Below are 11,387 nucleotides of genomic sequence, written 5' to 3' on the forward strand. Positions count from 1 at the left end.
AAATGTTTTGACTAATCTGGCCGCTTTACGGCCAGGGGGTGACTATGCATGCCCCACATCGACGGTTTATACTAATCCATCGTGGAACCCAAATGATTTAGCCTTATGGGGGTGTACAATGCCAAGATTAAGGGAGGATGCAGAAACACGGGCGCAGTTACTGTCAAATCTCTGCACGGGACACAATCCTAACCGGGGGGACACCCAAATCTTATTCCGAGAATCATTCTGCCCAGATGAAAGAGAGAAGGTATTAACTAAGGATGCGGAATTAGCACGACAGGTGGGAGGAGGGAGAAATCCGTGGCCGACACTAAATCCAGACGGGAACTATAATATGGCCGGAGACAGAGCCCATTGCCAAACAGCCCTAAGAAATTTAATAGAGGCAATTGGAGCATGTGGAGAACGTAGGGTGATGTTCACAGAAGACGATGTTAAATTTTACCTGGCAGAATTAGCACTTGCTTTAGACCATGTACATAGTGGTGGAATAATTATACCGGGACCTAAAACCAGAAAACATCCTTCTTGATGAGGAAGGACATATCAAATTAGCAGATTTTGGCTTAAGTGAGGTGTCAATTGATCCTGAAAAAAAAGCCTTCTCTTTCTGTGCAACAGTGGAATATATGGCGCCAGAAGTCATTAAGAGCGGAGGCCTTACACGGAGCGCAGACTGGTGGTCTTTTGGTGTTGTAATGTTTGAAATGCTCACTGGTACTCTGCCTTTCCAAGGGAAAGACAGAAAAGAAACCATGACACTGATTCTCGAGGCCAAACTTGGAATGCCCCAGTTCTTGAGCCCGGAAGCAGAGAGTCTTCTGCGAGTGCTCTTCAAAAGAAACCCAGCAAACAGATTAGGAGCAGGCCTAGATGGAGTTGAAGAAATTAAGAGGCATGCATTCTTTTCCAAAATAGATTGGAATAAATTGTACAGGAGAGAAATTGATCCCCCTTTTAAACCTGCAACTGGCAGACCTGAAGATACGTTTTATTTTGACCCTGAGTTTACAGCAAAAACTCCAGAAGATTTGCCTGGTCTCCCACCTAGTGCTAATGCGCATCAACTTGTTCGGGGATTTAGTTCTGTAGCTATTGCATCAAATGACGAAAGCCAGGCAGTGCAGACAGTTGGAGTGCATTCCGTTGTCCAGCAGTTGCACAGGAACAGCATTCAGTTTACTGATAGATACGAAGTGAAGGAAGATATCAGAGTTGGGTCTTACTCTGTCTATAAGAGATGTATTCATAAAGCTTTAAACAGGGAATATGCTGTAAAGATTATAGACAAGAGTAAAAGAGATCCAACAGAGGAGATTGAAATCCTACTGCGCTATGGCCACCATCCAAATATTATTACCCTAAAAGATGTGCATGATGATGGAAAATACGCATACATAGTAACAGAACTTACAAAAGGAGGGCAACTGCTGGATAAAATTCATAGACAAATTTTTTTCTCGGAACGAGAAGCTAGTGCCGTTCTGTTCACAATAACAAGAACGGTTGAGTACCTCCATGCGCAAGGGGTTGTTCATGGAGAGCTGAAGCCTAGCAATATTCTTTATGTTGATGAATCTGGTAATCCAGAATCCATTCGACTTTGTGAATTTGGCCTTGCAAAACAACTACGAGTAGAAAAGGCCTTCTGAGGAGTCCATGTTACACAGCAAGTTTTGCTGCACCAGAGGTTTTACAGAGGCAAGGTTACGATGCTGCATGGGACATATGGAGCCTTGGTGTTCTACTTTATACCATGCTTGCTGGCTACCCTCCTTTTGTAACTGGTCCTGATGATACCCCAGAGGAGATTTTGGCCCGAATAGGTAGCGGGAAGTTGTCTCTCAGCGGTGGTTATTGGAATACCGTTTCAGATACAGCTAAGGACCTTCTTTCAAAAATGCTTCATGTTAACCCACATCAAAGACTGACTGCAGCCCAAGTCCTCAGTCACCCCTGGATAGTTTCACTGTGACCAGTTGCCTCAATACCAGCTAAACAGGCAGGATGCTCCCATGTAGTGAAGGGTGCAAGAGCAGCAGCTTACTCTGCTTTGACTCGTAATCAGTCACCAGTTTTGGGAGCCAGTCGGCCATTCTCCTCTTGCTCAGAGCATTATTTTTCATAAGGAATGGGTTTTTTAATCCCCTAAAATATTCTTTGTTACAGGTAGAGATGGACAGTTTATGTTAAGCGCTTAGCTTAAACAGTTTCTATTAGCACTATATACTTTGTGCCATCCAACATCTTGTATGTTTTTGTAAACAGTTCACAAGCAGTACAGTTCCGTGCTGTTTTCTTTAATGTATACATGCCTTGTTTTACTTAGATATTGTTAATCCTTTTGACAATTAAGTCTGATTAAACAGGTCACCTGGATTAGTCAGCATTGTTGGACAGCTCTAAAAGAAGGCTCACCGTTAAACAGCTATTGAATGTAATGCTATGAAGATGTGTTTCTCCTTGCCTGTGCCTTTTCTACATTTCTGTGGTTTGGATGCTGCATGTCATGTTATGAAAATCAGGATACTGTTTATAGTATTGGAAATGTAAACAGTGGATCTCTCACGATACACCACTCACTTGCGATGGACATTTTGATAGGAATTGATTAAGCATTGGACTCCCTGTGTGTATGGTTTCTTCCTTTTTTGCCCCCTTTTTGGCTTGTCTATTGTTTGTTGTTTAATCATGGTTTTTATGGACTGAGTTCTTCAAATTACAGCCTATGATGTATACTTTTAAGCCCATGGTTGAAATGGACACTACTGAGTTTTGAGCACTGGGGAATCCATCCCAGTATTCCAGTTCTCCAAAAGAAAACTAGTGCATTTCAGGAATAAGTTGCCAGAAGCCGCAGTTTTGCAACGGTTTCTCTGGCTGCAGCATACACCCTGCTTAAAGGGGAAGGTGGGCAGGGTCAGGAGGTGCTGCTTGGCTAAGGTGTTCTGCTCTCTGATTGCACTTTCTCTTCACTGTATGCTGCTAACTGTTTTAAGAACCAAAAGTTATATTCTTAAGTAAGCTTTTTTCCTCTCTTGCCTCTGCACGTACCTGCCCTATCTCTATCTCGGTCTCAGAGACTTGCCCTCTGTTTTGGATGGAGGGGTGGAAGAGTGTTTAGTTAACCTGTGTGGCAGGTGCACCCGCCCCGATAGAGACCGAAACTTGTGGAGGTGGCTCTGAGCCCTTATAAGGGAAACATATTGGGATTCGATATGCTGGCAGGCAAACGATGGTACCTACCTCATTTTTGTCCTACGGGACCATTAACGGGCGACGCTCCCAAACCGGACAAGCAAAAGGGCCAGTTCCCATTGAGAACATACAGGCCAACCCGTCATGGTAAAACTGCCCTCTGTTGGCACTGTACCCACGATCCTGGCGAAACCCAGAGGCTTACATGCCTGGGAGGCCTTAGATAGGAAAGGGAAAGGCCATCGCATAAGTACTCGACAGGTAATTCCTAATTTCTGAGACCCGGTCCCAAGGCCCGAGGTGCAATTTGTGTCCTCTTGCAGGACTATGGAAAAGCAAACTATTCGGACACTCCCACTGATGGCAGTAACAACAGCGGGCATGGACAACAAGAACCTGGACAGCAAGGTGGTGGCTCAACTGATAGTGGGATTTGCACGTATGGTGAACTTAACTTCAATAACAGCCTGTCTGCCCAGCCCTAAGTCAGTAGAGGAGCCCCTACCAATCTTTGTGCAAACCACTAATATATCACTAACCCTTGAACTCCCATGGCAACAGTGCAATAATTCCAGCCGGGCCTGGGGAACGGATGGAAAGGATGGAGGTCACACTCATACCATCTATAGCTGGTCACCTGGCGCATAAATGCCAATTCAATATGGAAGGCAAAGTGTAATTACCTCTTCCTACCCCCTAATAACGCCACGGGGTGGAGTTTTAATGGTACAATGCCATGCTTTAATGTTCCCTGGGGAATTACTGAACATAATGACCAATGGAAAACAGATGATCATTCCCTGCAATATACTGAACTGTTAAACGCCACCTGGTGTATTAAACACCCCGAGAGTAATGGTAGCAATTGCCCCAACGCTTGTCAAGAACCAGGGTTCAAGGGAGCCTGGGAAAAACATCCCCTCAATTGCACATGGGGACCTGACTGGATTGCGCAAAGGAATGGGGCACCACCAGTAAAAAAAAAAAAAACAACACTTTGGGACTGCCAAACAGAAATGCAATGTAAAAACATAGATAAAAGGCCATTATTGTGATGATACATGCCCCGCCCCATTCAGGAAGCTTTGGTACAGGGCTGTCTGTGTAGTAATACCAGCTATGTGTGGCCCACTGCCCTAAAATGTAACGCTTATGGGGACTGTCCTCTTCATGCCCCCACACAAGGCATATGCCAAACATCTGATGTGCCCGCCCCTCCCATCTAGAGTCGGCATACTCCAGTGGCTGTCTGTATTCCCGGCTACACCCAACTGTTCCCGGGATGGCCTGCACAGTAGCCCTGCCTTCCCTTTGTCCCATTTACCGAGAAGGGCCTATAGCCCCTAAGTGGTGGGATCGCAGCCCCCGGGAGATACAACCGCTAAAGAAGGGAACGTGGCAAAGAGCAAAAACGCGACTGGGATAGTGGCTGGAGGCCATGTTCGGAATGGGGACTGCCTCCCTCAAAAACCCACAAGCCATTTATGACCTATTGATGCAAGTATCTATTTGAGCCAATTCTACATCTGACAGCTTAGAACTCTTGAATGAACAATTACAACACACCAGCAAAATGACCGCCCAGCACCGAGCGGGATTAGACCTGATGCTGCTAAAGGAACACCTTTAGTATGGAGTGCTAAACTGATGAGTAGATGACTGCTGCGTTTATATCCCAAATGTATCCATACCCCTCCGAACCCAAATCGACAAAATGAAGAAAGCAGCAAAGGACTCAGAGGCAATTGCTGCCGCATTAAACATCAACTGGTTGGGAAAGATTTCCAGTGCGTTCGGGTTTTCCCTGTCGGGATGGTTAACCAGTCTTTTACAATCCTTGATAGTGGTTATAATCATAATTATTGCCATTTGTATTGTATTAAGTTGTGTTAAACATATGATAACGCGGTTTGTATCCGTTGTTACGTATGCTCCTTTAGAACTAAGCCAAATAGCAGATGTTCCGTTAGAATTGTAAAATAGCCAAAGAAATGATGATTCATGATGAGCATCAATTCTCACCGAAACTGCGCTCCCTTTTAACTTTGGAGGCAAGAGGTGACTGTACCACCACTCCAAAGAAACCAGTCGGATCGTGACTGTGGTCACGGGGTGGAGTGTGGCAGGTGCACCCGCCCCGATAAAGAGCAAAACTTCTCAACTGCTGAAAGGAAAGAGTTAAAACTAGAAGCCGCGGTTTGGGGGTCGAGCTGGCCAGCTGCGTGGTGGAGTGACTGGAGTCACGTAGACAGAGTGCCCCAAGTCACATACCCCAACCACCCAGCCTGCCAGAAACACCTCAACCAATGAAATGCCTCGGCTAGGAGAAGTTTCCAGACCACTGACCATATATGACCACGAGCCCCGATCCGACTTCGGGTATAAATGGAGCCCGCCGGAAGAGCCCTTTGAGCCCGTCTTCCTCGGAGCAGCGGGTCTGCAGTCAGAGACTCTCCCCTTCCATCGGGATGCCATCTAAGGAAACTCCCCGGGGTTGAGTGCCTCGCCTTACCGGTGAGTGAGTGCGCATTTTGAGTCATCATTTTAAGCTTACATTTGGTTATAGTTTGTGTAGTGATAGTTCCCAGCTGACACCCTGAACCTGTAACTAAGTTGTGTTTATCGCAGTGTTTACGACCTGATATTCCTGTCCAATCTGGCTGTTGTATCTCAATACAACATAACATTCCTGTTCACTTGGACCGTTCTATGTTGATATCATTAAAGAAGATTGACTTTTGAAATATATTGCTGTCTAGTCTTCCTGTGACAACCTCTCATGAAGTTCTTTCCCCTCCATTCCTCTCGAAGCCCTATTGCCTTGACCATTTCACTGGCTTCAATTCTTCTTGTCATCTGGACTATTGTTTTGCTTTCCATACATATCCACTTCCACTCACGCAGAGTTTCTTTTCCATCTTTCTATCAACCAAAAGCCACTTTCTTCTTTTAGTGTTTTTACTGTAGATTTCCTTTATTTAACTACTTTTTTCCTGAGGAACAGCCAGTGTCTAGGCAACTTTCGACTTAATAGCCAACTTTTGTCCGCGCTCTGAAAGGTGGTGTAGGCTAGACCTAATGTCTGCCGGGTAATACAACAGCACATTCACAGTCACTGCTTCCTAGTCATTCCTTCTCTTTCAGACCGGAGCAGCTTAGTCAGAAAGACAATACTTTTGAATTGAAAAGGGGACATGGTCAGGGGCTGTAGAGTAAATGCTTTACTGCTGGTGCAAGGCACAGCTACCCATCTTTCTAAGCAGCGTAAATACACTCAAATATAGTTGTTGTTGTTGACAAGAAAAGCTAACTCCACAAAGCCCCTTTGCTTATGATCTTCTGGGTTTTCTGTAATGACCTAGAAACGAGGGAGGATGCCCAAAAAAGGGACCTACCCCACTCTATGTTTACTATGTCCGCTTCATAATGCCAGTACTTTGGAAAAAAACTAACCTCATAATCTTTTATGTATTAGATGCTTCAGGGTGAACCAACTAAATAAGCTGCAAGGATTGCTGCAGGATTTATGATCCAAAATCCTTGGGGTAGTTGCCAGGTCTGAAGGATGAATTCTTCCCTGATGTTAGGACAGGTCTATTTGCTTCTGTGTGACCCGCAGTCAAAAGGCAAAGGAAAGCTGAGAAGGGACAGGCTCTGTTCAAGGGCAGGATGAAGACAGGAAGCCTATATGGAGAAAAGGAGGGTAAGAGGGAACACGGTCTCCCATTTTTCTTGTGGCTATATTCTGAAAATCAGGATGTCTAAAGGTTTACTGCCCACCAGAAACAGCATGAGTAGCTCCAGCAAATTTCAGTTCTGCTTTCTTGCAATTCCCTGTCGCTAGCGGGCTAGCAGTCGTGCTGGAGGAGTAATCGCAGGAGACCAGCTCCTCAGGAACAGACAATCCCAGCTCCACTTCTCCTCACCACAAGTTAAGGAAATACGTTAGACTATTTCTTTAAATCATAAGCTTTGCTTGGGTAATGACTGTCCCATCCTGAGCATGCACAGCACTTATCAGCCAGCTGCTAATTGCTAGTTTTGATTTGGGTCCAATAGAGATGGTTTGGGGAAAAAAAAATTAAATATTGAGGAGAGACTCAATTAAATTAGTGAGGTCAGCCTCTGAGAAGGGCTGTAGCTCTCTCTGCAGGGGTAATCTTGCCTCCCTGAGCCCTCCCCCCTCTCTCTTCTCCCTTTAACAGTTCTATTTTGTGGAGCTACAAGACTTTTTGCTCCTGCTGAGTGCTGGGTTAACAAATGCAGGAGGCATCTATTAACAGTATTCTTTGGAGACCACCTACAGCAGTGGGATGAACAATGGACCTCGAACCATTACTAATGTGTAGCCCAGAAATGCAGTGTATGAATATTTTTTAAATGTAAACCCATTAGTCACACTTAATGGTTTATTTGAACTCAAACCGTATTATTATCCCCTCATTATTTTACCTGGTTTATTTTAGACCACTTATCTCAGGGGTTGCCATAGCCACCTGCTGAGTGCCTTGGACTGGAGTGTTTGCAGTAATCAAAGACTTCTTATAAAGAGAAGTATGCTCTGACTAAAGGGCAACCTGGGCAAAATTGCCCATAATTGTATTCTTTCACTCAGTGCTGCAGCTGTTGGGTGAGTGGTAGCTTGGTCCCCTCATTGGTCTCTGAGGAGGTACCCTTAAGGTACAGTCCTTAGGCTTCACCATAAAAATCACAGGAAAATGAAGGTTTGGAAGGGCCTCTGGGGAGGTCTCTTGTCCAACCTCCAGCTCAAAGTGGGTCCGGCCAGGATCATGGCCTTGTCCACATGGGTGTTGGAGATCTCCAAGGACAGAGAGGGTGTAAAGAAGATGGAGCCAGGCTCTTCTCAGCGGTGCCCAATGACAGGACAAGAGGCAACGGGCACAAACTCAAACACAGGAGGTTACGTTTGAACATCAGGAAACACTTTCTCACTGTGGGGGTGACTGAGCCCTGGCACAGGGTGCCCTGAGAGGTTGTGGAGTCTCCATCCTTGGGCATATTCAAAAGCCATCTGGACGTGGTCCTATGCACTCTAGGTGACCCTACTTGAGCAAGGGGGTTGGACCAGATGGCTCCGGAGGTCCCTTCCAACCTCAACCATTCTGAAATTCTGTGAGACTTCTCAGAAGCCAACAAGCTTCTGTGAAGCTCTGCACTGCTTTCTGAACTGATGCAAAAGCCACAGACATCTGATTCCCAGAAACACCTGCAGAGCAGCCTACACTCTCCAGACCACATTCAGCCTCTCCCCGTGCCACCACGTATGCAAGGACACAGTGCAAGGCAGTTCCCAGCAAGACCCATCCAAGCATCCTGCTCCTGTCCCCCTCTGCTAGAGCTAAGTGTCTGGGAACCCTTGTCTTCCTCCAGGGAGACTTTGACTGTGAAAGGACCTCCACCATCATCAGGTTAGCACTTCTCTATGCTGCAGTGCCTGCTCAGCCCAGTCCCTCGGAGCACCAGGATTGCCCACCCAGTATGCTCCGCTGTGGCTGACCCTGTGATGTGAAGGCACAGGCTGTTTCATGGGATGAGGTAAGGTGCACAGATAAAAGCACTGGGATCCAGGACTCCTGGGTTCTCTCTTTGCTGCTAGAGGATTTGCCTTGGTGGCTAAAGCAGGAGTGAGGAAGGCTGGCTCTCTCCCAAACCCTCCTCGGTGTCAGGAGCAGCAAGGGTGGCTGCTCCATGAGGAAAGGGGAGCCGGAGCCAAGCGAGGTAACTACACAGGCAGAGGTGGTGGCCTCACCAACAAGGATGCAGTCCCACATATCCTAGTAAGGCTGGTAGGACAGACCCAGTGAGACCTGCAGCTTAAAAGCTAAATCCAATCAAAGGCAGGGGGAGTCCCCACCGAGCTGCTTAGCAGCACCTCCTCCAACAGCTCTCTTCAAAGCCCAATGCCTGCACCATACCTAAGTTGACCCTGAACCAGGCAGCCAAACCCCCAGGAAGAGGGGGATGCACTCAAGCCCTGCCACTGCACCTCTGCGTGACACAAGGCAGGTCCTGGCCCTTCTCTGTTCCTCCATTTCCCCACCTGGGTAGCGGAGTGGACACATCCCTGAGCTCTCATCAGACAGCAAGCACTCGTGGGCCCAGCGAGCAATTGCTCTTTGAGGCAAGGATTCCTGCTGGTGCCCTGCCGGCTGCCAGCTGGAACCAGCACCCTTCTTCAGGTTTGGAGCAGAGGGTCACAAGTTCTCAGCAAGCCCCACCTCTTGCTGTCTTCCCCTGTGCCTTGGAGTGCTGGCTCCCGGAGAGGCCAGCCCAGGGGATGTGCACCACTCACTTTGCTAAAGTTCCATCCCTCCTTTCTGCTCCTTTGCTTCAGCCGCTCCTGTCCTGAGCGTTCCCTGTGCAACATGAGCAGAGCCCTTTTCCCAGCTAACTCTCTTTACGCAGCACGTTACCCATGCTGGCAAGTGCTGGAGCCCAGTATCACAAGTCAGGGACCTGGAGAGAGCAACAACTGGCCCCAAGTCCCCCAAGGCAGTAAGAACTGAGCTACCTCAGCTCTTCAATCCATCCCATCCTGTGCTTCAGGATACCTCAGCATGCATCTAAATATTTATTTTACTTATGCAAAGAAGTGAGATGAAGAAACTTAATACTGGTGGAAAGAAACCTGTTTTAATCAGAGCTAGCAGGCACTACTGGAATCATCCAAATGATCTGCAAGCAATTAAGACAATTAAAGTGAAGGTCACTAGAAGTGCACACTAAGCAGCCATCCTGACAGAGCACTTAAGTACAGAAGAGCTGGATACTGCAATGAAAACACTTTGCACAAACACAGCTCTGTTGGATTAGAGACTGACTTCTCCAAGGGGACAGACACTGTGCAGTGTCTGATGAGGGGAGCATGGGGGCATGTGTTGGGCAGTGGGGCTGCACTGGTGCAGGGATGGGTCACAGATGGGAGGCACAACACAACGATCAGGATGTGGAAGCAAGTACAGGCTATGAAGAAGAAATTAAGAAATATGACCTCAGTATACAGGCACGTTTTCAAGAAAGCGAAAGCTCATCAACCTGGAGCTGATGGGGGCTGCAAGCAACATGAAGAGCAAAATGAAGAGCTTCACTCACTGTGTCTGCAGTAAAAGGCTGGACAAGGCACATGGGAGTTGCTCTGGAATGTGGAGGGGGGTCTCATAGCAGCAGACACAGATGGGGATGAGTGAACCAATGCCTTTTTTGGCAAAACCTCACAAACACCTGCACAAGCCAGAGGCTGGCCCCTGGCCTGACACCTACTCAACCACCTCTCACATCACAACCACCTGCACAAACCACCTGCAACCTCTTGCCCTAGCAACTACTCTGCAACCAATGACAACGCAAGCAGCTGCACAGGGCAGGGGCCTGCTCCTAAACTACCATCTCCTTGCCAGCATGGGACACCACAAGCCCCTCCTTCAGCCCAAGCCACCTCCTGCCCTACCACTTACTCACGCACCTAGCACCTCACAAGCACCTGCACAAGCCACGGGCCTCCTCCTGCCCTAGCACATCTCCACGGAAATACCACAACACAAGCACCTCCACAAGCCACCTCTCCTTTCAGTCCCACTCACACCCTCACAAAACACTCACCTCAAAAGCACCTTTGCAAGCCTGCGGCCTGCTTCTGCCCAACCACCTCAGCACTCAGCACTGACATCGCAGGCACCTGTACAAGCCAGGGCCCTGCTCCTGCCTTAGCACCTACTCACCCACCTAGGACAGCACAACAGGCTGCACAACCCACCTGCATGCTCCTGCCCTAACAGCTGCACAGCCACCAGGGGCGTCCCCAGCACCTGCACTGGCCACCTCTCCAGTCCTGCCCATTCACCTACTTAGCCAGCACTCACAGCACAACCACCTCGACCAGCCACGGGCCTGCTTCTGCCCTAGCACCTGCTCACCCACCTAGGACATCACAACAACCTGCACAACCCACCTGCACCCTCCTGCCCTAACAGCTACCCAGCAAGCATTCACATCACAAGCACCTCTAAAAGCCACCTCTTCAGTCCTTCCCATTCACCTACTTAGGCACCACGCACATCACAAGGACCTCGACAAGCCGGGGCCTGCCACTGCCTCAGCACCTCCTCAGCCACCTCTGACATCGCACCTACCTCCAGAAGCCACCACCTTGCTCCTGACACAGCAAC

At 48.0% G+C, this 11,387-nt stretch overlaps 1 pseudogene; it reads left to right on the forward strand.

Moving 5' to 3' along the window:
* Positions 1 to 358: 358 nt before the first annotated feature.
* LOC127026009 (ribosomal protein S6 kinase alpha-3-like) lies at positions 359 to 2,164 on the forward strand (annotated as a pseudogene).
* Positions 2,165 to 11,387: the final 9,223 nt, after the last annotated feature.

Source organism: Gymnogyps californianus, chromosome 26 (assembly GCF_018139145.2).
Source record: "Gymnogyps californianus isolate 813 chromosome 26, ASM1813914v2, whole genome shotgun sequence".
NCBI lineage: Eukaryota > Metazoa > Chordata > Aves > Accipitriformes > Cathartidae > Gymnogyps > Gymnogyps californianus.